The sequence below is a fragment of the Podarcis erhardii genome, assembly GCF_964252035.2.
Source record: "Podarcis erhardii genome assembly, chromosome: 5".
Lineage (NCBI taxonomy): Eukaryota > Metazoa > Chordata > Lepidosauria > Squamata > Lacertidae > Podarcis > Podarcis erhardii.
The window spans coordinates 77,986,605-78,013,291 of record NC_138509.1 but is presented as its reverse complement, the minus strand read 5'-3'; the positions used below and the strand labels follow the sequence as shown (position 1 = coordinate 78,013,291).

General features: G+C 41.2%; 1 protein-coding gene across 26 annotated transcripts in view; it reads right to left on the bottom strand.

Annotated features, from left to right (window-relative positions):
* Positions 1 to 26,687, bottom strand: part of MBNL1 (muscleblind like splicing regulator 1) — a 181,609-nt gene that overhangs the window by 88,349 nt on the left and 66,573 nt on the right. Inside the window, exon 1 of one of the 26 annotated variants that reach the window (XM_081862644.1) lies at positions 9,995 to 10,088. The exons of the other annotated variants lie outside the window; for them this stretch is intronic. The gene's annotated coding sequence lies outside the window, so the exon portion shown is untranslated. Of the gene's footprint in view, positions 1 to 9,994; positions 10,089 to 26,687 lie in introns of those variants that run through there. 26 annotated transcript variants of the gene reach the window in all.

The window sequence follows — 26,687 nt, the reverse complement described above, 5'->3', positions numbered from 1 at the left end:
AACTGCCAGTAAAATTGGGGCTGGGTCCCACTGCAAAAAAAAAAATCCAAAATCCAAGCCATTCCATAGATGGCAATGGGAATGTGACTTGTGACGCGTGGCTGATAATACGCACGTATGAAATCCTGAACAATATCTGTACAAGGCATTTGAGCAACTTAGCATTCAGCATCAGAGCTGACTGGAGTCATGGTTTTTAACCTATCAAGCAGCCAAATCAAATCATAGCCACATAGGTATGGATTATGGCTGAATTTAAAAATGGCTGTCTCTAATATGAGATACTACAATACCAACATTCACAAGCCCAAAAACAAAACAGAACATTCGCTGGCCTTTTAGGTATTCCTTGCTAAAATGGAGCACTTTAAACTCAAAAAATCTCCTCTGTGAAACAGTGCCAACAAAATACGAATGCATTGTAAGGTCATTACAGTAGCAAAATGTGCTGCTCCTTGTAGCTTGGAATGAATTGATTAAATAATTAGTCCTGGAATATGTTAATGACAAAAAGGGCAAATAAATATATTGTAATAATTTAATGTGCCAAATAGACTTTTTAGCATAAACTGTCTCTTTATTTTAACTATACAAAATTAATTTCCTTCTTTACAGTTTGCATCTTATTAACTATGTTGTTTCAACAGACGTCTGTGTTGTAACCAACCTCACAGCTGTGTTTGGCTATCTTTCTAGTGGGTCTGTGAAATGCTTTTTGTGTATAAAAAAAGAGTGACTTGAAATCAGTTTTTTGGATAATACTCTGTAATCATCTGTATTTTGTATCCTGAAGCTCCAAAAGAGCTGAACAAAAGACGATGTAAGCAGATACTCATTTTTCAATTGTTCTTGCCATAACACATTTATGGGTCTGAAACTCTTTTAATGAAGCACAAAGGATGTCGCCAGTAGAGAAGGACTAGTAAAAGAAATGTGTGTTTACAATAAGTGAATTAAATGTGCAAAGTGAATGTCTGAACATGCCTACTCATCAACAACAAAAATTGCATAGCTGTATCCACATAGATAAATAAATCACTACAGTGGTACCTCGGGATGCGAACGGGATCCATTCCGGAGCCCTGTTCGTATCCAGAAGCAAACATAACTAGCGGCAGCACGTCTGCACACGCACACATCACTTTTCGCTGCTTCTGCACATGTGCGTGATGTCATTTTGAGCATCTGCGCATGCGGCAAAAGTGATGCGCTCCATTACTTCCTGGTTGCCGTGGAGCACATCTCGAACGCACTCAACATGAAGCATATTCAACCCGAGGTGTGACTGTACATGTATGAGAAGTAAATTAAGAGCAATGATAAGCTTTTGTTGGCTTCAGACTCATATGTGTATGATCTACACATCGGAAGCACATAATTTCCAACTCAGGATCTTTCTTTGTTGGGTTTGATTAACATGCAACACTGCAGTCTGTGCATGCTCATTCTTGGGTAATGATCAAAATCCCTGCTCCCAGATAAGGTGTTAGTGTTGTTGAGGTGTTCAGTTATGTTGCCTCCAGATAGCTTAGTAAGATGCATGGTTATCCTTATTTGTGAGAATGGCCAGATTCATTGGCCCACACAATGCCTTTCGACGCAGGGACCACAGAAAAATATTGATTACGAAAGGGACTTCAAAATGCCAAGCCAGGGATCGCATGGTAAGCAATGCAAAGTTCTCTTATTATTGCTTTGCAGCTAGAGTTTGTAAAACTTGCTCAGCATTTGATAGCATCAATTCATTGTACTCAGCAGTGCAGTAACTCCGGTATATCATCAGATTATTCAAAAGTTCTCTCACACTAGGTTTTTTTTTTTTATGGAACATTAAATACTGTCCTGGCACTTTATATGCTTGCCTTTATGTTACTCACGTAGTAAATTTTTAGCTGACATATATCAATGTGCTATATTCCAAAGCAATCCAAAAGGGTTTGTTCTGGAACATGGTCCTAACAAAAGCTCCAACCCAATTAGGGGCTTTTGTGAAGTTCATGGAGTTACACATAGCCTAAGCTGTTATTCTAGCCTTTGTTTATTTTGGGTATCACCCATGAATGTGATGAACGCCTGTTCTACCACACTATACATACAAATAGCACATGCCCTACAGCAGGGGCAGCCAACATGGTGTCTTCCTTATGTTGATGGGCTGCAACTCCCATCATCCTTGACCACTAGGCTGCATTGGCTGGAGCTGAGAGGCCAACATTAGCACTACCCCTTACCCTGGAGATCCTAGACAGTGGCCTAGACAGTGGTACCTCGGGTTAAGTACTTAATTCATTCCGGAGGTCCGTTCTTAACCTGAAACTGTTCTTAACCTTAAGCACCACTTTAGCTAATGGGCCTCCCACTGCCGCCGCGCCACTGGAGAACAATTTCTGTTCTCATCCTGAAGCAAAGTTCTTAACCCAAGGTACTATTTCTGGGTTAGAGGAGTCTGTAACCTGAAGCGTATGTAACTCGAGGTACCACTGTAGCGGAGTCTGTAACCTGAAGCGTATGTAACTCGAGGTACCACTGTATCACAATGGAAAGGATGTCATCAACCTAGTCTTTCCACTGAACGAACAAATCTATAGTTCTGAGCACCGTGCAAATTTTGTTAGGTTCCGGTTTAGCTTTGTGCTTTGGGAGAGGGCATGCACAGGAGATCATTATGATTTCTACAGTGCTATTAATATACATGGTGCTTTACAGAAAGCAGGTTTGACAGGTCCCTGCCCCAAGAGGCTTCCGATCTAAAAATATACACAGGGAAGAAACAGAGGAAGGGGAAAGCAATGGCAGAAGGGGTGACAAGACAGTTTTAACTTTTCACACGGACAAAAAAAAATTACAATGAACTAAATGTCCTAGAATTATTCGTAGTTATTTATTTATGCCTTTTAAAATATAACTAAGGACTAATGCACACGTTTTGCTATATATGAATCAGAAGACGGTCATGATTTCTTGGGAGATTTTAGAACAATGGGGCTGGGAGAGACCTACTGTGGGATCACTTTTAGTTTTGTTTACTGTATTTTAAACCTGTTTGTTGTATTTGTACTATATTTTTGCTATAAGTTGTCATGAAACATTCTCGGTAAAACATTCTCGGTAAAAGTAATGAATAAAGGAAGAATAACAATTATTACTACTTTTCGTGGTTACGGTGAGGCCATGTACAAACCACACATTTTTATTTTTTAAAGGAATTGATTGAACAAATTTAATTAAGCTGAAGAATATATTGCCAGGTTCAGATCCTAAAGCATGGGCCAAAGTGCTGTATGAATTTCTTGAATACTATGCAGAAGAATACATTGCATTCTCCTTTAGAATTCACTCACACACAAAAATCCTTCTCATCCGAACAGTTGCGCCACAACACTGCTCAATGCAGATGTTAGTTCTCAGCTAGAAGGATCAACTGTTCCCTTCTGTAAAGGCAGGGTCTTGTTGAGAGGTGAAAGTATACAATTTAACAGTCATCAACAGGAGACAGCTAAAATAATCGCTTTTATCAGCTACATAACTGCAGTGGCAGCCCTAGACTTACAGAGTCTAATGCTAGGGCTTTGATTTGGCATGGCTTCACACTATAAGGTGGTCTGAAATTGCTTCACCTATGTGCATTATTCTTGTTCTCATCTGCTCAAAGTACGATGCTATAAAGCCATGGCTCTCTGAACCTCCTCTCTTCTGCCCCTACTGCTGACATTTGGACCTGCAACCATGTCAAACTACCATCTTGCAGGAGAACAAAACCCTATTATAAACATTTTCAACAGAAAGAAGCTGAAAGGAGACAAAAATGTGAGAGACACAATCTATATTACCCTCTGAGAAAGAGAGTGTGTGTGTGTGTTGAGTGGGTGCGTACAGCTAATCTACACTGAGGAATGTGTCCCTCAACATGTTTTGAATACTTGCCAGGTCCAAAATTCAGTCCCTGACATCTTCAGCCAAAAGGATCTGTTTGAGGTGACGTGCCCGAGACTTTACAGGACCATTGCCAGTGGTCTCCAGATGAACTAATAGTTCCAACCTGGTATTTAATTCTATTTATAATAAATTTTATAGGCCACTTTTCTTCTCCAGCTTGAGTTGATCCCAGTTCTTCATTGCCTCCATGCATCAGAGCTCCCACACAGGAAGAGCAACTGGCTATACCAAGGAACACAGCACCATCACTGGCCAGACATCCATAGCATTGCTGCGGACGTACAGCTACAATGGCAAAGACTTCCGCACAACTTGTAATTCTGCCCAATTAGGGCTACAGGTCACATGGAAAATATCCATCCTTGTAGACAGTTCGGTTGTTTGTCCTGATGCTGGAGGTCCACTACGAGGTCCAACTGTGCTTTCTGCTCAGGTGCTGTTCTGCATTGGAGTTTCAATGTCTGAAATGGGTTTCTGTCATTGCCATCATTGCAAGCGTATGTCAATTGCTTGTCCCCACAGAACCCCACACTGACCACTTGCCCCCTGCCCAACCTGTTTCCTTTTCATAAAATAACTCTCTCGTACACACGCTCGTCTTTTAGATGCACTTCTTTCTGTCATTGTAGATGACAGGAAGATAACTAATGTGCTGGGAATAGCTAACATCTGAGCCCATCACCATGATCCATGTAATAGACAACTCAGGTCATTTGCAAACTTTAATGTCTTGGGAGATTTAGATTCTGATGGCATTTTCAATTTTTACCTCCAACACCATGGGCTATCACACAATTAGACTCATTCACATATATTTTGTCTCTGCGACAACAGTAAAAACCCCAAACCTAGCCTTGGAAGCAAAAAACATGCCTGGAAATTCATAGTGCTCCCTCTTAATAACAGCTGCGAGAATTATTCAAAAAAGCCCGCAGCAAAACTTAGAAAGAATGCATGTGCTATCGTTCCTATTACAGGTAATTCAAAAAGCTGTCATTCTTTCGATTTCCCAATAACCAGGGAACAATTGGCACTCCTTCAAGAAAGGAGATATTGGATACCTGAGTGAGCACTGGAAAGAAGAAATGAGAAAATAATAGCATTTAGCATTTGCATAGTACACTTAAGTATTTGAAGTATGCCTTCACACGAATAATCATAATCTCAGCAATCTTTTATAAGGCAGTCTAGTATTCTTATCCTTGTAAAGCAAGGATAGGAAAACAAGAGGCCCTCCAATTGTGGTTGGACTCCAACTCCCATCAGCCCCCCATGCCAGTCAGCCCAATCAATGGTCAAGGATGATGGGGGTTGCAGTCCACCAGCAATATCTGGGGGCCACAGGCTCCCCATTCCTGTCTTAAGACAAATTCAAGGCTGAGAAAGCAGCAGTTTCCTTGAGGCCACTGCTGAAGTAAAATTGAACTGGGCTCATCCTGCCTTTCAATCAGAACTACATCCTGGTAATTTCTGAACTTGCGGGAATGGTGCTAGTATTAAATATTTTTTAATAATAATAATAATAATAATAATAATAATAATAATAATAATAATAATCCCTTCCTAAAGTCTTGGAAATTAAAGTGGTTTTTGAATGGGATTTTGACAAAAGGAAAGTTTTAACAATAAAAAACACACAATTCTGCATAACTTCACAATGTTGTAGGAGCCTATGATTTATTTCTTTATTTAAGCCAGAATCCAGAGAATTGTACAACTAATTGTACACACCCAAGAAGGCTTTTGGCTCATGTTTCTCTACAAGCAGTTACCAATACTCTTTTCTGATCTCTTTTTGGAGGTCTGCAATTCAAAAATAAAAAACCCCACTGGACCCAGTGGATTTGCCAAAAGCAGCTCTTTAAAGAGACTATTTTCATTTAATGTATAATATGTTTTGGATGCCATGGGGGTAATGAGAACATTGTATACTTCAGCATCACCAGAATATAACCAGCTGGCCCCAATTCAACACAGAGTTATAAGTGTGCTTGAAGCTTGCTTAACCCTTTGTTGGATTATGGTCCTGGTTTTTGTTTTGGGTTTTATTTTCATTTTTTTGGGGGGGGTTATGACTGGGTTGTAAAACAAACTCCGACCAGATGTCTGGAAATGCACATCTGTTAGGAATTGTGCAATAAAGCCAACTTTCTGAACCGAAAACATATTGCTTCAATAACAACCAAAGGTTGCTACCTAACTATAAGTCACACACAGTATATTGCCAAAGTAAATCGAAAGCAGCAGCTATGTAGGAAACAGAACATCAGGGGACCAACAGGCGCTATCTCAGGCATGGTGTGGAAGAAAATCAGTGCTTCTGTGTCTGCAGGAAAAGCCAAGTAAATAACATTCATAGATGTAGGGCCATGGAAATATATATTCTTACACTGAACATGCTATAAAGCATATCTGTCCTCTGTATTTTTCAGTAATACAACACCCCACCCCCGCAAAAAAGAGCTAACTTTTATGGTAGCTTACTTAGTTCATTATAGCCATTTCCGTTCACCCAGTAAAAATGACACAAGATTTATAATTCACATTACACAGCCACATGTATAAGCCCTTAAGGTCCATGAAACATTTGGAGGAGCAAATTCACTGCTGGTACAAGTCAACAGTAGGCTACAAACCTCAACTCTCTCTTTTTAGCACATTGCTATTTCTGTAGGAAATAATTTGTGCAAAATTGTTATTATGCACATTGTCTCGACTGTTCTATCTCACGCAAAGAAGGACAAAATAAATAAGCATTTTGGATTCTACTTCCCCCCCATGGAAACATAGGGGTGTTGGGCCCTTTTAAATTGCCAGCGATTTCAACAGGAGAGCAGAGCCTGTGTTTTCATATCCGCTACTTAAATCAAAGAGACTTAAGAATTCATATTGGTTTGGCTGGACGGCACCCTGGAATTTTAACAGAAAATTTCAAAAACTGAAAGTTTCAAAAGCTATTAAGGCTGCAATCTTACGCACACTTGCCTGGGACAAGCACCATTGAACACAATGGCATATGGGTAAATATGCCTAAGGATGTCCTAAAATAACACAATTTCTATATAATTTAATGAGATTTTACCCCCAGGAACCTTGTGTCTAGAATTGGAGCCTGTTTCATTTATTTCAATAGGGCAGCTTTAGGCACAGACTAAAATCAACAGGATTTAATGGTATTGAAACTTTAACTAGATAGTGACCCGCATAAGCAGCCATCCGAATGAAACAAAACTTTAAAAGCTGTCCCTATGACCAATTATTTATGCTTTATCTGCATTTAGGTCCAGAAAAGCTTTCAGTTGTGTACCCTTTTTCTTGCCCAGTGTAAGCATTTTTTCAAATTTTCAAACACACACACAAATAAAATAAAATAAGAAGAGAACGTCAGACTTGGAGACCAAAATCAATTCTATGTTATTCTGATTTATAAAATACAGTGGTACCTCAGGTTAAGAACTTAATTCGTTCTGGAGGTCCGTTCTTAAACTGAAACTGTTCTTAACCTGAGGTACCACTTTAGCTAATGGGTCTCCCGCTGCCTTGCGATTTCTGTTTTCATCCTGAAGCAAAGTTCTTAACCCGAGGTACTATTTCTGGGTTAGCGGAGTCTGTAACCTGAAGCATCTGTAACCTGAAGCATCTGTAACCTGAGGTACCACTGTAGTTAAGTTTTCCTGAAGTACCCCAACTGAGAAACGCTAGAGAAATTAAATCTTTCCAGGCTGCAAATTAACTGTCTATTTTAATATTCTTTTTAAAAAAGCCTTAATTCTAATTTTATTTCATAACAAAAATGGCAATGCCAATAGGATAGCTGACAAAGCACTGACTTTAGAGAAAATCCGCAGCAGCCCCATCCATGGCCATCTTTGCTTTAAATTTAAGGTTTTAAATTTATTTTATTTATTTAATGTTTATTTTATCTACTTGATTGTAAAACAAACAAACCCTCAAAGCAGCGTTCAAAAATATAAAACAAGAAAATAAAGAAAAAATGACAACCACACTTTAAAACATACAAAAGTAAAAACACTAAAAGAAACAAGCTCTTGGCTGATTCCATGTCGGAACACAGTCATACCTCGGGTTGCAATCGTTGCAGGTTGCGAGTTTTCGGGTTACGGATGCGCCGAACCCTGAAGTACCGAAACAGATTACTTCCAGATTTCAGCACTCGCACATGCACAGAAGCACATCACCCGCATGTGCTCCAGGTTGCAAACGCTGCGGGTTGCGAACGTGCCTCCTGCACGGATCACGTTCGCAACCCGAGGTTCCACTGTACAAAGGTTACAGATAGGTAGCCGTGTTGGTCTGCCATAGTCAAAACAAAACAAATTCCTTCCAGTAGCACCTTAAAGACCTACTTAGTTGGTCTTTAAGGTGCTACTGGAAGGAATTTGTTTTGTTTTGTACAAAGGTTGTTGGTCGTTTTTGCTATGTTTTCTTTCAATTCAGCAGTAGAACTCTCCCAATTTTTACCCCCTTTCCGCTTTCCAAGAAAGTTGAGGAAAGCTAGCTCAAAACATGCAACTACTTCTGTGTTTTTACATGTGGACTCTGAGACATCATCAGTGAAGGAAGAATTTCTTAGCAGAAAACTGCAATCATATTACCACCAGAAGTCTGTGTACAAATAATGTTACTTAAGCCTGGAATCCTAAGAACAAAGCTAGAGAGTAAATGTCATCGGATACAGTGGGACTTACTTCCAAGCTAAGAAACATATCGTATTGCCTGCCTGCAAAGTATTACAGAAGGCTTCTCTAACCAGGCGCTCTCCCATTGTTCTAGACTAAATCTCCCATCAGCACCAAGCTGCTTTACACCCTTCCCTGGAAGTAATCCCCAATGAACACAGAGACCTACGTCCAAAATTACACTGCAGAATACCATTCACCAGCCACCAAGCATTATGGTGTAAATCTGCACTCTGATGGCAATCTACCATTGGAAACCTGTGGGATATTAAGCATATGGAAAAGTAGGAGGGGAAGAGGTCACGGAAATTAAATGAATGCATCCTAGCAGCTGGGTTTGAGAAGTCATGCTTCGAGTGCAACAATGTCAACAGAAGTCTGAAGCACGACTCTATGCAGCTCTTCCTGATTTTTAATGAAATGAGGATGGAGAAAGGCAAAACTATGAGGTGGCCTTCATTCCCTTTGGTGGGTGCACACTCATTCTATGTGTTGTGCTTCAGAAACCTGCAGCTGTTCCAACTTAAGACTTTGTGGCTGAAGGATACTAGCACACACTTGCCTTTCTTTACCAGATGCTGCACACGGAATCCTGTAAAAAATGGTTTTGTACCAATACAGGAGGGTATCATGGTCCTTTTCACTAGATACGATACCAGCCTTGGTGCCTTCCTTCATTGAGGAAAAGATGATTTGACCAGATATGAGAATCTGTCAATGCATCAGATTGTGCCAAAGACCCTCACCTTGAATCTTACAGTAAATTGAGGTGAAATACCATTATCTGAGAAGGTAATGGTGAAATGCTCTAGTCACTGAGAGTTGGCCCTGTGTCACCAAAACCCACTAAGGTTTAGTTATTCTTAAATTCCAGCATTTGAAGTTATTGTAAATTGCTCTTGGAAGTGGTAGGGGCAACCCAATCTAACAGCATTCTCATGGTGTAGGAACAGTTGCAATCTACCTCTTGCCTTTGAAAGAGTTAGATCATTATTATTATTTTACTATTATATATATATAGAATAAAAGCAAGATTATAAATCAACCATTTTCACTTGGTTGTATGCACACAGAAACTTTGTGCAGAAAAACAACAACCCAAAGCAGCTTTCAAAGTCGGAACGACTAATTTTAAACCAAACACTCATTAAAAAACAAACAAACAGCATTCAATGTCAAATAAATGCATTAAATAAAAAGATATTGCAGATGTGGTGGTGCCGTGACTTCAATTTGTCTGCTGATGAATATGTAAAAGTTGTTCAAATAAATCAGCACTTAATATTCTTTTAAACCAAGGCTTATTTAAGTTCTTTTCTTCCAACCAGTTCTTCCAACCAGCCAGCTTCATCCCTTACCTTTGACAGGGAGGACAAGGCTCCTTGCTCTGGTAAAAATCCAGAAGACAGCCGTAACTCATGTCTTGACTCTCTTCAGTACAGCCAGCTGCAAAGGATGCCCAGGTCAGCAGCTTTTCCTTGGTCAGCCAGAGGATAGGCAGCAACAGCAGCAGCAAACTCAATAGAGGGGGCTCCTTGCACGCAGAAGGCTTGCCAAAGCATTCTTGGTTACTATGCACACTGATAAAAGCTATTTGTATGTTTACAGACAAATTGCAACCACCATTGCTTCTTCTACGCTTCTGCCTAAGCTCTTTGCTGTCCCGAAAGGTTGATGGCAGAAGCCTGCAAACCCACATTTCTTCTACACTGGCTGAACTCCCTTGAAGAAGAGCAAATTGCATTTAAATGAACAGCAAAGGCAATGCGCTGTATGCATGTAGCATTAGCACATCGGTCATGTATCAAGGGCACACGTGGTACATGCTTTTAAACGTAAGCAGAACAGATGCCTTGTTTACAAGGGCAAATGCACCTTCCCCGGCCATATTATGAATAAATTGGACCTAACATATTTTGTTTCACAAGAGTCGCTTAAGGCAGTCTTCGGTTAGATTTGCAAAAAGGCAAAGGATGGTGAACACTATCTTGTAATACATACACACTACTCCGCAGAGTGTGCTATAAAACTCAAGTTATTTTTAAGTCTTGGGAATGACTGCTTAGGTCATAAGCATCAAAGCAGACCTGTGAGTCACTTCTGCATGGTCACCCTTAGCATGCAAAAATAACTTGTTTACGCTGATGTTATATTATCCCCCTGACATTGCTGCTCAGCTAGGTAGTTAGCAAGGGCCTCTCCAAAAATAAATATAAATTATGAAGAAATGGGTCACTTTTTTATCCCCTTGGTCAACACGCGGAGAAGAAATATAGGTCACTAAGATCCAAGTATAGCTATCAAATCAATCTCTGTGCTTTTTCACACGCCTCACTTCCACTAAAACGCGAACAACAACAAAAATCCCAGTACTGTAGATGGCAGGCTAGAAGCAGCAGACAAACTGTGCTCATTACCATGCTATTTGTGTAATTTTGTGCCAAGACAACATGGCCGTTCTTAAGGGTGTTTTTGGAAAATATTAGCTGAGGTAGGTATAATTCCAAGCCATAGTTTAGTCGTGGGTGGGGCCTTCCAGTTGTTGTTGTTGTTGGCCTCCAACTCCCATCAACTCCCAGCCAGCATAGTCAAGGGTCAAGGATGATGGGAGTTGCAGTTCAACACTATCTGGAAGGCCATAGGCGCCCCACTTCCTGGTTTAGGCCGAGGGAATGTGAATTAACACTAGTAACATTAGGGTCTGGTTCGCCAGAAGTGGCTTAGTCATACTGGCCACATGACCCGGAAGCTGTACGCCGGCTCCCTCGGCCAATAAAGCGAGATGAGCGCCACAACCCCAGAGTCGGTCACGACTGGACCTAATGGTCAGGGTTCCCTTTACCTTAATATTAGGGAAAGGAAGTCACTGGCGGAGGAAGGGGGCATAGGGGGTGTGGCCCGCCCTCGTGGGATGCTCACCATGCCACCGCCATGAGCGGCACGCCATGCCCCCAGGTGCACCACATGTGAGCCAATCTGTGTGCCGGAGCAGCTAGCTCTGCCTCTGAAGGAAGTGTGTCCATTTCTGATTTAAAAAGCATGTTATAAGTGCCATGGGTAGTTTCTATCAACTATACACCCTGCTATCCCATACATCCATGTAGCATTTGCCCTATTTGTGTTTGGAGTAGGGCTTTTTTTTCAGCCGGAACTAGCCGAAACTCAGATCCATCACCTCTGAGGTGATTGCCATTGCCATTCTAGGAGAACGAAAGAGGTGTTCATGGTGACTTCCTACACCTCTTTTTCTAGAAAAAAATAGCACTGGTTTGGAACATATGTGCTTGTCCTTGATAAGCGCGAAAGAATGGGGGATACTTTTCAAGCAGTTCTGAGTCTATGCTCCATTGTCCCACCGGAGCCATTTTTACATGATACACAAACAGAAAGAGTATATAAAACTGTGAAAATGATATATATGAGGTATTAACTTCCAAGGTTTAATAATCTCTTCAGGGGACTGGGCGTTTGATATTTTTTCCCCTCAGTGCCCCCCCCCCTGCAGACTGAATTTATATAGAAAAATGGTTTCAGCTGAAGACGTAGAGAAATCACTTCAGCTAAATCACACATGGGTGGACGCGAAGTCTGCTACCAATAAAAATTAACTGATGGAAGAGGCTTGCAGAAATACAAAGGAGAAATAGCAGGGAAACTCTGAAGAAATCTGCTGGCAAACAAATCTGACTCAACATGAAAAGAATATTGGGGGAAAATCTGACGGAGTGGAATAACAGGAAGCTTAGTCAGTTCTGGAAGAAACAAAAAATAAAGAGTGTGTTCTTTTGTGAGACAGAAGTAGGAAGGGAGACTACTGTACTTTAAACAAATCGGAGGGATTGGCAGCCACAGTGCTTGAAAAAAGAGATTATGAACTCAATGGGATGGTGACCATATTAAAGTAAAATGGATATTTGGCTGGAATATGATATGAAGCCACAGAGCCCAAAGGGTACAGCTGGTATAAACAAGAAAACAAAACTTGAGGAAGTGTGTCCATAAGAAAATAATAAACTAGATGGACTGATCTCCACAGAAAAAAATTCCCCAAACCACTCTAAAAATCCACAATTAATCATTCATTCCAATTTTTTCTTCTCCCTAATTCATTTAATTTTCTAAAAGGACACAAGGAAGCGTTTGACGAAATTAAAATGATGTTTTGAAGCAGATCAAAATGCTAAGTGAAATAAATAAATGAATAAATACTTAACCTTTGATTAGCCTGCAATTGAGTGGGGAATGGGCTTATTTCTGTGACAGTTACAAATGCCACCCTCACAAACGTTAATAGGCATGGAAATAGAGAATCCCTTTCCAAAGATTAATCAGATATCAGTGAGATCTTAATTAATATCTCAATTCCTTTGGCATACAAGCTTCTATATATAGAAAGAGGTTAGTCCTCCAACAAAACATGCTTCTAAATTATCTCATCCTTCTCAAATGGATCCATTGTGCCAGATATGGGGAAGCTGTAGTCCTTCTGGTGTTCCTGGACTCCAACTCCCATCAGCCTCAGGATGCATAAGCAATGGTCAGGGATGATGACCACTGCCTATGCATGCTCTCTACATGGGTTCTATGCTATGGAATTCCTTTCCAAGGGAAATTCATCCCATATCCTTCCTGCTGATTTTCTCCAAACTGGTAAGAATGCCTATTTAATTACGAAAAACTCCTTCCAGTAGCACTTTAGAGACCAACTAAGTTGGTTATGGCGATTCCGTGCCCTGCTCTGGTTCGCCAGAAGTGGCTTAGTCATGCTGGCCACATGACCCGGAAGCTGTACGCCGGCTCCCTCGGCCAGTAAAGCGAGATGAGCGCCGCAACCCCAGAGTCGGCCATGACTGGTCAGGGGTCCCTTTACCTTTACCTAAGTTAGTTATTGGTATGAGCTTTCGTGTGCACGCACACTTCTTCAGATACAGGCATGCACACGAAAGCTCATACAAATAACTAATTTAGTTGGTCTCTAAGGTGCTACTGGAAGGAATTTTTTAATTTTGTTTCGACTACGGCAGACCAACACGGCTACCTACCTGTAACTATTTAATTACGGTTTAACACCTGAAAGCTGTAGCTGATCACTGTATCCCACTTTGGGGGGGGCTGTTTGCTGTGATCTTGCTTTAACAATGTGTTTAAATTTGTAAACCACTGGAAACTATTCCATGATATGTGTGTGCGCGTGTGTATAGCACGTAAGCTTCTCATACTGATTCAAATACATAACTGGATTTTTTAAAAGTATTTTGTTTGTTTGTGGGGCCAGCACATGTACCAATGCAAACTGTGAATTCACTGGGGTTGACACAGGAGGAAAATATTAAAAGGGTATATCCTCCTGTATTTTCTACAAAAATGGGAAGAAAGTAAAATAGTGGTTGAGATCCAGAGTACCCTGAGGACAAGTGGAAAGCACCTCCACTCAAAGAAGGAATAATTGCAGATTTATTGCTCCAACGACATCCCTCTGTGCCTGCTCTGGCTTTCTGGTTTTGAGGAACAGCTTTTTAGGGGAATGCAAAGTGCCACAGGATGGATGGATGGGAAGGGAATAGCTCTGCAGCACTTGAGGAACTCCGTGTGTGGAACTTTGGATCTAGACCAATGGCAACACTGGTGGCAGGGCAAACAGCAAACAGCATTTCAGCATCAGTCATTAAAGGTGCAAAGATCAGTGCTCGTTAGGGCATAAAATACACAGAAACAGTTTATAGGAAATGGCAAGGGGCGGGGGGAGACTCGGAGATGAGCTAATACATTAAAAATTTGACCCTCTTTGGTAAACAGGAGTTGGGAACATTTCAACAACCCAGAGTTAAGGGCAGAATGAAGTATAAAGATTAAAAACAAAGGAAAACATTGGAAAACAATGAAAGAAAGATGTAAACTGTATAATTAATGGGGTTTTGTTCCTTTATGGCTGCTGAGAAAATAACAGTAGGGCTTTAATGAGGGGAGGGGAGTTGTGAGTGAATTAAATTTATTAGTTGCTGTACATTGCCCATCAGAGGCACTGAGGGTCCTAAGGAATGGACCCAGGTTATGGTCTAAAAGTACACTGGGCCACCACCTTGCTGAAACTAAGCAAGTCTGGGTCTGGTTGACTGACTTCTTGGGAACCACATTCAGGCTGCCTTTGGTTCCATGACAGAAAAAAACCAACAAGGGATAAATACTGGGCTCTATTGAATCACACCCTGAAGATTTCTCAGACTGTTTGTGGAAATGGTCTATCTGAGAGAATGGAGGGCAATGTGGTCAATGCCCTTAACAGGGGCAGAGGCAACACAGCCTATCATTCCGCCATCCGGTTCTCATTCAAAGTGGAAGCTAGAGATATTGCCAGGCTTGATCTCTGCATAATTCCCAGTACTCCACATAACTCAACAGGTTTCAGGTGCTGGAACATCAGAGGCCTAAATGATGCTTGAGATTAGCAACCTCAGTTTCATGCATCTCTGCCACATGTGATGGTAGGGATGAAAGAGGAGAACGGGGTAATTTCTCACACAAAAATGAGATTAGTAGTACCTGAACATTTTGGCTCTTATCTCAAACTTCTTATTATTGTAATAGAAGCTGGGGGTCATGGTTCATATACAGGGGAGGACAACTCATCTCTCCTCCATGGATGTGCATGCTGCTGCCACATCTATCTTGAATAAAAGTGTTTAAAGAGCTTTAAAGTGTGGGCCTGTGCCTTGAAACACTGCACAAAAGGAATTCTGGATGACCCCTTATCCACAGTGACATTTTTATTACAGAAAAGCACATTGCGGGGATGGGGAACCTGTGACCCTCCAGATGGACTACCGCCATCCATCCAGGAGCTGCTATCCAGTGATGACAAGTAGAGAGCCACAGATTGCCCACCCCCGATGTACTGAATCTCGGTCGCTCCCTATGAGCAGAAAGAGTCCTTCCATACATCATGTATACTAGGTGGAGGAGAGAGAGATGTTCCAATCTAAACCAAAGGTGGTTTATTCATAACTAGGCACTCCAGGCGTACAGATAACTTGCAGGAACCTTGTGACTGAGTAGTCAAGTTTCAAGCACTGCAAGTGAGAGCCAGAGAGACGGAGAGACAGACAGACAGACAGACACAGAGAGAGGGGAGGGGACTTCGCTATGTGTGAAACTATTGATAAGGGTGTGAGAGAGATGTTCATAGATTTGCTGCTCTTGTTCAGCTGTTAGAACGGAACCAATCCTTTAGTTTTGCTGGAAGTGTGGGATATGCTGAGAAGTTGTCATTCACGTGTAAACATGTAATACTCAGATTCTGTGAAGATTTATTATGAAATGCATAATGCTTGCTTTTCCTGGATTTTATTCTGAACACAGTATGTTTATACCGTAGGAGACACTGTCCAGACATTACACTCTTTTTATAAGCTGCTGGGAATCTTTTCTATACAGCAAAGGTGTCGGTGGCCTTGTGCACATGCGTTGTTTTATGGAACATTTGCATTTTATAAACTAACTGGTTACAAGTCTGAAGGGCTTTTTTAACTTGTTTATTACATTGTTACATTCTGTTAATTTTTGTTAGCCATCTTGATTTTCTAAGAGAAAAGCAGGAGAGATTAGTTTTTTAAAAACAGACGAAGCAGGGGGTTGGACTCGATGGCCCTTGTGGTCTCTTCCAACTCTATGATTCTAGGATTCTATGAAGCGTATGCAATTTTTACTGTACCGTTAGCTGACTTGAGTATAATATGGAGAATGACAATAAAATGAAATGATGGCAACATAGCCAATGCCCTAAGCATCCGACCTTCCATGCAGTTATCTCAAAAGATATCCGTTTAGCTTCAACGACACAGTTCTGAAGTAACCTTTTTAAAAAACAAACAAACTGGGAACTGGATTTGCCATTGCATTCTGATGTCAGGATTTCCAAATCCTTTACACCATAGTTTGTAGGATCAGAATTAAGCCAACATACATAGGATTCAAACAAATAAGATCCAGGCATGGGCAGGATCAGAATCTCACGTTCTCAGATCAACTTACTTATTTGATTTTAATGTAATAGGGCTAATCCTGTTTTTGTTGCTGATTTGTAATACTGAGTGGGTTTCATTCAGCTAATTACCCTGGCTCTCTGCCTAACATATGGTGCAAAATATCACTCAAATAACTTTTTCAAAGAAGTATTTTTCTTTTTTTTACTTTATAGGCTAACAAACTGTTTTATACACAGTCCCACTGGTGACCCCCATACATTCAGCGGAGGCTCCAGGCTACTAAGACTTCTTAGTGACTTAATACAGGACTATATTCATAGTGTATGTGTTAATAACCACGCTGCAAACATATCAAAATTACTTTTGACATGTGTGATCAAATCCATCAAAATTTAAAAAAAAAACAAATAAAGGCTCATTGCATCTATTAGTCTAAGCCCTCTAGCTACGCAGGCAATTTTCACCAAGAATGCAACTGGCAGGGATGGATACAACTGCAGGCCAGATAACAATTTCTCTGACTGCCATCTCTGGTTGTAAATAATTAAAGAAAATCTGGATATGTCAGTACCTACTACACATTACTCATGTAGCATGTAGTCTGGGCTGCAATAACAGCTGCTGAGGGGCAAGGAAAGGCGAGCCCTAAAACATTCACACCCAGCTTGTGGGATTCCCAGAGGCATCTAGAGGGCTGTAGTGGGAAGCAAAACATTGGACTCCATGAACCTCTGGTCTGATCCAGCCGGGCTCTTCTAATGTTCACATGAGATCATTAGCCAGCAGCACAATGTGTGCTTTGGACGGAAAACTAATATCCTATTATCATTCGAAAATTCTACACGTATTGGAATAAAAGCAACAGCATGGTAAGTATACAGCCCCGCTTGGTTTAAAACATAAATTAGCTTTTCATTATCAACTTGTAACTCACAAGCCATGGCTGTACCGTGGATAAGCTCCTGTGCAATTACAATTATTGGTATAAATTCAATAGCAACGGCCAAGTCATTCACATCTGAAAATTGGCTACAGAGCTCTGCACTCGATTGCAGCCACCGCTCCCATTATTGGCTGTGCCTATCGGCGTTTTCATTACAATGACTTCACACAAGAGAGTGACAGGATATCTGGTAAAGAGGATTAATAAATCATGTCAGAGATGCATGAAACAGCAAGTTTGCCAAAGCTGCCCACTCCTCCACTTGGTGCAAGGGCCACAAAGCGAAACTAGGAAATGCAGTATAGAGACACTCTTAGAAATGTTCAGAAAACCAAGGCAGAAAAAAGGAAGGAAAATGAGCTTGCATCTGTAAACCCAAGGCAGTTCTGCTGCATGCTTTAACTCAGTTATACATTTTCCCTACTCTTTTTAAATAATATTTATTAAAGTTTTAAAAGTTACAAAAAGAAAAGAAAAAGAATTAAACATAACAAAACCATCCAATACAATACAAAGACAAAAATACTACATATACATAACAAAAATAAAACAAAAACAATTAAAAGAATAAAAAACACATCCAATACTTTCAATGTTATTAACTTTCATTTACTTGTTTCAGCGACCTCCTCACACCTCCCTTTTTTGTATTCCACTTTGATTAATTATCTCAGCAAATCTTTTCCATCTTCCTCAATTTTCTGTCCTATCATTTAACTTAACAAATTCTAACATTATTTTTTCCTTTAATCCATTTACAATCTATTGTACTTAATTCTTTATAGCATTTCTGCTAAAGCCATGTAACTTCATTCCAACATCTTTCTAACATTCCTTACATTTTCCCTACTCTTCATGGACAATGTCCCACGTTTCAGACACGTGTCAATTGTTTGATGCTTGCAACAAAATAATTTCCACATCTTATCTTACCTCTCAAGTACAACACTTTCCAACGGAGCCAGCTGCAAGTATGTATAATAATCAAATGCAAAACTATCAAGTGATGTACACGGCATGCGAGAGCTGCAGCTAACAGCAGTGTCATACAACCAATAGCAGAACGAACACCAGCACTAGGCTTGACAGCCACGGGATTCATTTTAAGAGTCCTGTATATTCCTTAAAAATCAGGTGTGGGGAAACTTTGGCCCTCCAGATGGTGCTGAACTATAGCTCCCATCAGCCCCTGCAAGCATAACCAACAGCCAGGGATGATGGGAGTTGTAGCCAATTGTCAGTTTGAGATCTTCTCCCCACATGAATGACTTACTGTGAGGTGTGAACCATCATAGAATCACAGAAACCTAGAATTATGGACCAAAAGTGTCATCTAGTCCAACTCTCTGCAATGCAGGAATCTTTTGTCTAATGTGGTGCTCGAACCCAAAACCCACAATCAAGAATCTCATGCTCTACTGACTGAGCCATCCCTCTCTTGCCACTGGCAGGCCTTTCTCACCCTCTCTGATGTATAAGCAACATTTCAGCTGCACAAGCAGGGGTCCCATACTTTCACTCATGATCCAGATGTTCTGGATCAATTAAGGGTGCTTTTCTCTTCGATGCAGGAAATAGCAACAGTCTCGCCAGACACAGTCTCACTGCACTTTGAAGATGCTCAGGTCGCCTATAAGGACGCCTATAAGGACAACACTCTGAATTGAAGAGGGGGACCTGAAATTTCCTGCAGATGTACTGTAGACTTTTGATAGCCTCTCAAGTTCAGTGTGATGACAGAGACAAGACCTTTCTCCTTTCCCCTCAGGGTAGGGTCACTGCCACATCCAAATTAGGTCTGGCTAGCAAAGCCTGTGCATGAGCCCGTAACATGTAGCTGCTTTACTGTGTCCGACTGAAGTTGCTGTGGCCAAAACTACAGCACCAACATATATTTCTGTGTAGTATTCAGGGCTTGCAGCTAATCACAGTACCAGATTATATACAACTATTTGCTGGTGCAGTGCCTGAAAAGAAGTAAACTACTCAAAATACAGGGTGAATGAATGTAAACCTTAGAACAGGTTACCACAGTGTAATGGTATTTGTCTCAGCAAGGCCTAAAGCAATGACCAACGTATTGAAGGGTGCCTTCCTTCAGGAGACAGAAGTTCCTGAGTATTATGCTTATTAGAGGGACGCGGATGGCGCTGTGGTCTAAACCACAGAGCCTAGGGCTTGCCGATTGGAAGGTTGGCAGTTCAAATCCCCGCAACGGGATGAGCTCCCATTGCTCTGTCCCAGCTTCTGCCAACCTAGCAGTTCAAAAGCATGCCAGTGCATGTCGATAAATAAGTGGGAAGGTAAATGGCGTTTCCGTGTGCTCTGGTTTCCGTTGCGCCAGAAGCGGTTTAGTCAAACTGGCCACATGACCCAGAAAGCCGTCTATGGACAAATGCCAGCTCCCTCGGCCTGAAGCGAGATGAACGCCATACCCCATAGTCACTTTTGACTGGACTTAACCATCCAGGGGTCCTTTACCTTTTTACCTTACCTAAGTTTAGGACCACTTTTTTTTTTTATAAATATTTATTAAGGTTTTTAAATATAAATGCACACATAATAAACAATGTTATTTCTGTCATAACAATTTCATCACTTCTTTGGACTCCCTCACGTCTCCCGCTCCCATTTACATCGTTAAAAGTTTTTCCACACAAATTATCAACTTGTTTTCAATCTCATGTCCATTCATTCAAATATAATCTAGCACTTCTTCCAAAAAAAAAAATTTTATATTTTCTTTAGTCTCACTTATCATCAAATTTAAATCTAATTTAGTGGTGAGCAGTTTTTTATAATCCAGCATCCTTCTTAAGATTCAACCAAATTACAATGTTTTTGTAAATACATTTTGAATTTCTCCCAGTCTTCCTCCATCTTCTCTTCTCCCAGATCACGGATTCTGCCGGTCATCTCGGCCAGTTGCATATAGTCCATCAGCTGCATCTGCCACTCTTCCAGTGTGGGTAGATCTTGAGTTTTCCAGTTTTTTGCGATAAGAATCCTTGCTGCCGTTGTTGCATACATGAAAAATGTTCGATCCAAGTTTAGGACCACTGTTATCTCTTGCCATCTATAAACCTCTCAGCCAAGGGCACAGAATTTAAATGGATAATGCTACAGATAAATATATCAGTAAGTCATTCATTCCATCTTTTCTTACCCTCTCTCCCACACACACACACACTCGCACACACTTTTAAACACTAGTGGAAATGAGTGAATTGCATTATGCTGTCAATCGACTGACAAGCAGAGAACTGACTTAGAACTGCCTTTCCACACAAAGCGCTTTTCCAAGCCTTATTACCCATTTTGTAGATCAATATTTCACAAAGACAACCATGCACTACAGATAACTGTCTAATCAGGCTCTTATCTGGTAAGTAAGCACACTTTTCAGCTCCACTGAAAAGGCCTGCAAAAACTGCTTATCGCATGAACCGGTGAGATAATATAATAATAACGGAACAGAACAGCACCAGTAAGCTGGAATACAAAATTGAAATAAAGATAAGATTTAAACAATTCCCAAGACTGTGATCCGCACCTCTGTAAATCTGGAGCAGCTGCATAAAAAAAAAAAATCAGGCATGCTACTGTAGACTATGCTGCTTCACGAGGACATCCATGCCAAAAGATGTTGTTTAAAAAAATACTAAAGGTATAAAAATAGCATCCAATGTTTCGTCTCTTTACTAACAAGAGTGAAATGGAATATTCATGCTCATCTCTAACTCCACAGTGAGTTGATAAGAATGTTATGCTCCGTGGTCTCAGGGTTGGGCCTCTAAAACAATACATGCCAATATGCCCAGCCCCATTTCCAGTGCTGAGGAACACAATAAACAGCCTCTGGCATCTTCTCCTTCAATCATCCACCCAGTGCCAAATTAGACACCGAGGAAGCCATTTTTGTCCCTCTTAATGTCAATCACCCTCACATATAATGCAGAGGTGGGATATATATACACACACACACAAACACACACACAAACACACACACACACACACACACACAGAGCAGTGCAAAGAGAAAGCTGAACCCTCCCACCTACAGGAGAGGGTCATCATAGCTCAGTAGCTTTGCAAGTGGAAGCTCCCAGATTCAAGACAAACTATGCTGAAATGGAGGAACCTGTGGTCTGACTGTTTAAGGCTGCTTCCTATATTCTCTCCTGCACCCTGTTGCATGAGGGTGCTTTTTCATTACAAATTGCAGGAAGGTTTTGAAGTGTGTTCAGCTGAACACATTCAGAAGGGCCTTTCAGACATTCCTGCTCACCATGGGAAGAGTAGGTAGAGGCAGCTTTTGCTTGCACACCATGACACCTCTCCACTTTCAGCCCTCATGCATTCAGCAGAATGCCTGAAAAAAGCTATTAATTATTAGTACAGTCATACCTCGGGTTACAGACTCTTCAGGTTGTGTTTTTTTGGGTTACGGACCCACCAAAACAGACACACCGCTGCGGATTGCAAACGCTGCGGGTTGTGAACGTGCATCCCACACAGATCACGTTCGCAACCTGAGTGTCCACTGTAGTAGTATTTGCGTTTTTATTTATTAATTTATGGAAAAGCTTTTGCACATGCCTCAAGATGATTTTCCCATCCCTGCCCTAAGGCATGTTGCTGAATATGTGCATAGACTGCACTAGAGCAGCACACCTCACTTTATGATAGAATCAAAGAACTGCAGAGTTGGGAGGGACCTTGAGGTGGTACTTGGTGAGCTATGAATGGGTTGATACATAAATAAGAAGAAACTGAGTACGGAGGTAAATGAAACACTGCTGACCCTTGCAACAGATGAAAGGAGAACTGGGAATTGCCTAATGCCACATGTTATTACAGAGTCTGCCAAACGGTTTGGACACTTGAAATTCTGAGAAAGTGCCATTAGGTGTCCTTCACAAAATGGTTGCTATGAGGAATGGACGTAACACAAAATGGCTGCCGCACCTCAAAGTGCATAGAAAGAGACAGGACCCCCCAAGACAGTGCAGGCATGCCCCCTGCATCAGCCCCCCCATCAACAGAAAAAGGCAACATCATCAGTGACCACTGTATGCACTCACAGAGAGAAGCTCTTCCCAACCCTCACCTGTTCAGAAAAGAAGGGAAGGTGGCTGTCCAGGCCTAGCATCCAATAAAATGTTCAAGGTGGTGTGTTCATTGTAGTAGAGGCTGAGCCAGTGCAAACAGGTACAGAGCAGGGACAGCAAACTATCTCTCACACATTGTGAACTTCCGAGGGGATATTGAATCTTTGCAGGCCCACAGGTGCTGCGTTGGCAACCCTTGTGCTATTATATTTATTGGGAACGCTTGGTCAGGGTGGAGCTGCTCCATGGGTATAAACAGGGAACTAAAAGAGCTGTTTATCTGCAAGGATCATGTTTGCAAAATTTTCTTCAGTGGTTAACCAGGGAACAAAGAGTGCTGTGTAAAAACCGTAACATGTGCAGCTACCTAAACAGAATCATCCCTACAGAGAAAGACATCTGCCTGAAATTTGGTTAAGCAAAGTTCTTTTTTTTTTTTTTCTTTCAAAGACAGCAGAACTTCTTGAGGAGATGAAGAGACACATTAACCCTAGACCAAACCTGGTCATAGATGCCCAGAAGATGCAAAAGCAAGAGGAAGAGCTGTTGCTTTGGTAATTTGTTCAGAATTTTAAAAACTCAAGGTGCTCTTTGTAGTCTTTTCAAAATGGGAGTGGAACAAGCATAATTCACAAGGATGTTGTGACCATTTTGGGGGGGACATGCATGGCCACAGGAAGAGTGTGTAGACTTTCCATTTATCCCTCTAAAGGCTTACCAATGGGGCATTATGAAATGCAGTTCTTGTATAAGACACTCAAATATTATTGCTAAAGAGGTGCATTAGCCTACAGGCAAACACCACAGGAGCGGGGGGGGAAGTATGCCAGCAGAACCCTGTGAAATGGTAGATTCCAAGTGATTCATTGATGGTGGTGATGATGGCATTGCCTTTCATCCTGGAGAACCCCAGGGCCATGCACAATATGATAAAAAATATATATAACCAGCTATACCAGCCAATTAAAACACTCCCCCCCCCAAAAAAAAAACCCATACTAAAGCAACAGCTCAACATAGTAAGCACAATACCAAAGACTGCTACAACCTAGGGCAAATCTGTATCCCAAAAGCATGCATGAACAAATAAATCTTTAAAAAGTAACAGTGTGGGATACAACCATACTCCCCTGGAAAGAGAACTCCATAATCAGGGTGCCTCCACCAAGAATGCTATGCTCGTGTCACTGTATCATGGGGTCCATGCTCTGCTGATCTCGGGGCATGAGGGCGGTAGTTAGACAGGAAGGCCTCCCCTTGGCTCTGCACTGGCAGATGTGTATAAATTAGACTTGGTGTTGCATTCTATTTTACTATGAAATCTGGTAATGGGCTTGCTATAGTAGTAGATTTCCTGTATTGACAGGAAGTTGGGTTAGATCACCTTGGAGGCCTCTTACAACTCCATGACTCTAAGCAGAAAATAATTTGTTGCTTCTTCTGTATGTACTATTAATAGGAAGCAAAAAATCTAGCCAAAATCCATCACCTTTAAGTCCTACAATGTTGAAGAGAAAATTGAGCACATGCTTGTATCTCTTCAATTGAAATCAATGGGACTTATAAGTGGTGTGTCGTCCCCTCTCATACCTCCACCCCATTATTTTTTGGGGTATTCCATTTACACGGATGTAAGAACTAAATGGGATGTGGGTGGCGCTGTGGGTAAAACCTCAGCGCCTAGGACTTGCCGATCGTATGGTCGGCGGTTCGAATCCCCGCGGCGGGGTGAGCTCCCGTCTTTCGGTCCCAGCTCCTGCCCACCTAGCAGTTCGAAAGCACACTTAAGTGCAAGTAGATAAATAGGTACCGCTTTATAGCGGGAAGGTAAACGGCGTTTCCGTGTGCTGCGCTGGTGCTGGCTCGCCGGAGCAGCTTCGTCACACTGGCCGCTGGCCCCTGGCCTCTTAAGTGAGATGGGCGCACAACCCTAGAGTCGGACACGACTGGCCCGTATGGGCAGGGGTACCTTTACCTTTAAGAACTAAATAACTGGACCAACTAAATAACTGGACCCCCTTGGCAGGGGGTTGGACTCGATGGCCCTTGTGGTCTCTTCCAACTCTATGATTCTATGATTCTATGATTCTAATAGCTCAAGCCAAATTATGATCTATTCAACCCAAAGCAGAGGATTTACTTGCTGGCAGAAAGAGAGAAACAATTGCAAAAGAAGAATCGTTTCCATTTACAGCAACAACACGGTGCCAAAAATATCTAAATAAAAATGTGGTAGATTCTCACAATGATAACCAAGGGTACTGGCTGTTCTTAAGCACTGTTTAGTCTCCACAGTCATGAAGCACTGAAAACTGTTTTCATCTTACTTGTGCTAGTTATAACATATGGTCTCGACTTTGAACAAACTTTGAACTGAACTATAAGTGGGTTAATTTTGGCTGGACTGTGCCCAGTATATATCGCCAGCTGGTAGTTAAACCCAATGACTGCATGTCTGAAAATGGGAGACAATAAAATTGATACACTGCTGCCATGGGTATCTTATGCGATTGAGAAGAAAAACCACCTGAGCCAAATTTTAACCTGGTTCTCTTTTTTGGTGGGTATGCCATAATGTTGTCACATTAGCCAAACAGGAGGCCTCATTCTGGCGGAGCCAGTAGGAACAGACTGAAAACACCTCTCAAATTCAAGTTAATCTCTCTCTCTCTCTCTCTTTTTAAATATCCTAGCCAAGGCTAAGTATAAAGATTCAGAAGGAACATGAGGCCCTTCAAGGTAACTATTTATGGTACAAATATACCCAGTTCAGGAGGAGGGGTAGGAAAAGGGAAGATTCAAACCCTCATTTTGAAGCTAGTTGAAAACCTGAGGGAACAACCCACTTATTTCCGAAATATATCCCTTATATTTTAATAATAATAATAATAATAATAATAATAATAATAATAATAATAAATGTTCCAATTTTGCAGTTACAAAAATGATTGAGACCTAACTTTGCAGATACAACATGCAGGCAGAAAAGCAGCATGCAATAAACTAAATATGTGAATATTCAGTAAAAAGAAACTGTCTCTTTTTTTGACAGTTTTGCAGTAAGACATTTTGCTGCTGTGAGATTGAGGGGGAAATAGCTTTCCTTTGTGAAGCATCCAACTGAGCTGACGAAATAAAATGTAACATTCAAACTAAGTGGCAAGGATTAATAAAGAGACATACTCTAGATACCAATGGTGGCAAGGTACTCTTTGGGTCTTGTGGTTGAGCAGTACACAGAAAGACCAGCAGTAAGTAGAGCCAAAGGCAGGCAGAGCTGCAACCTAACTGGTTTTAAGTACAAGGGCAGGCAGTTGGGACTGGCTGGGGTCAGACTGGGATTGATGGAGCAATGCCCCCACTTGCTCTAACGGACCTTCCTCCACAGCTAGATACTGAAATTAAAGCAGAAACAGAAGGTCACTTCACATGTGACTTCAAGCCAGGCTCGATCCTAGTTTCCAAACATGGTTTGTATGGCAAGTATAAACCATACTTTGCCAGTTCATGTGAAACTGCAAACTTTGATTAGTCTCAAGGAGGAAATTACAACATATGAGCACAACAGCGCAAAGTTTAGCATTACATGTGAACCAGCTCTCTAGGAAGTTATGGCTAATATCACCAATGAATAGAAGCCAATGTGATCCGGCTACACTTGGATAACTTCAGCTGGGTAACTTGAGAAGTATTGTTTCAGAAAGTTGAAATTTGGTAGGTTTGCCTTTACATGTGAGCTAATTCAAATTCCTACCCCAGCCCCAATGCTCACTTGTGTGCTTTGCATAGTAGATGCGGCATAGTTTATGTAGTGTCATTGTGTAGAGTGGCAGGGGAAACCCAGCCAGATGGGCAGGGTATAAATAAATAATAATAATAATAATAATAATAATAATAATAATAATAATAATTATTATTATATCTCAGCATTCCTGCTGTCACTGCATGTTGATTGTTGCCTTCTGTTTATGGGGAATATGTGGATTTTATCCGTGAGTGACATTGCAATTGATTT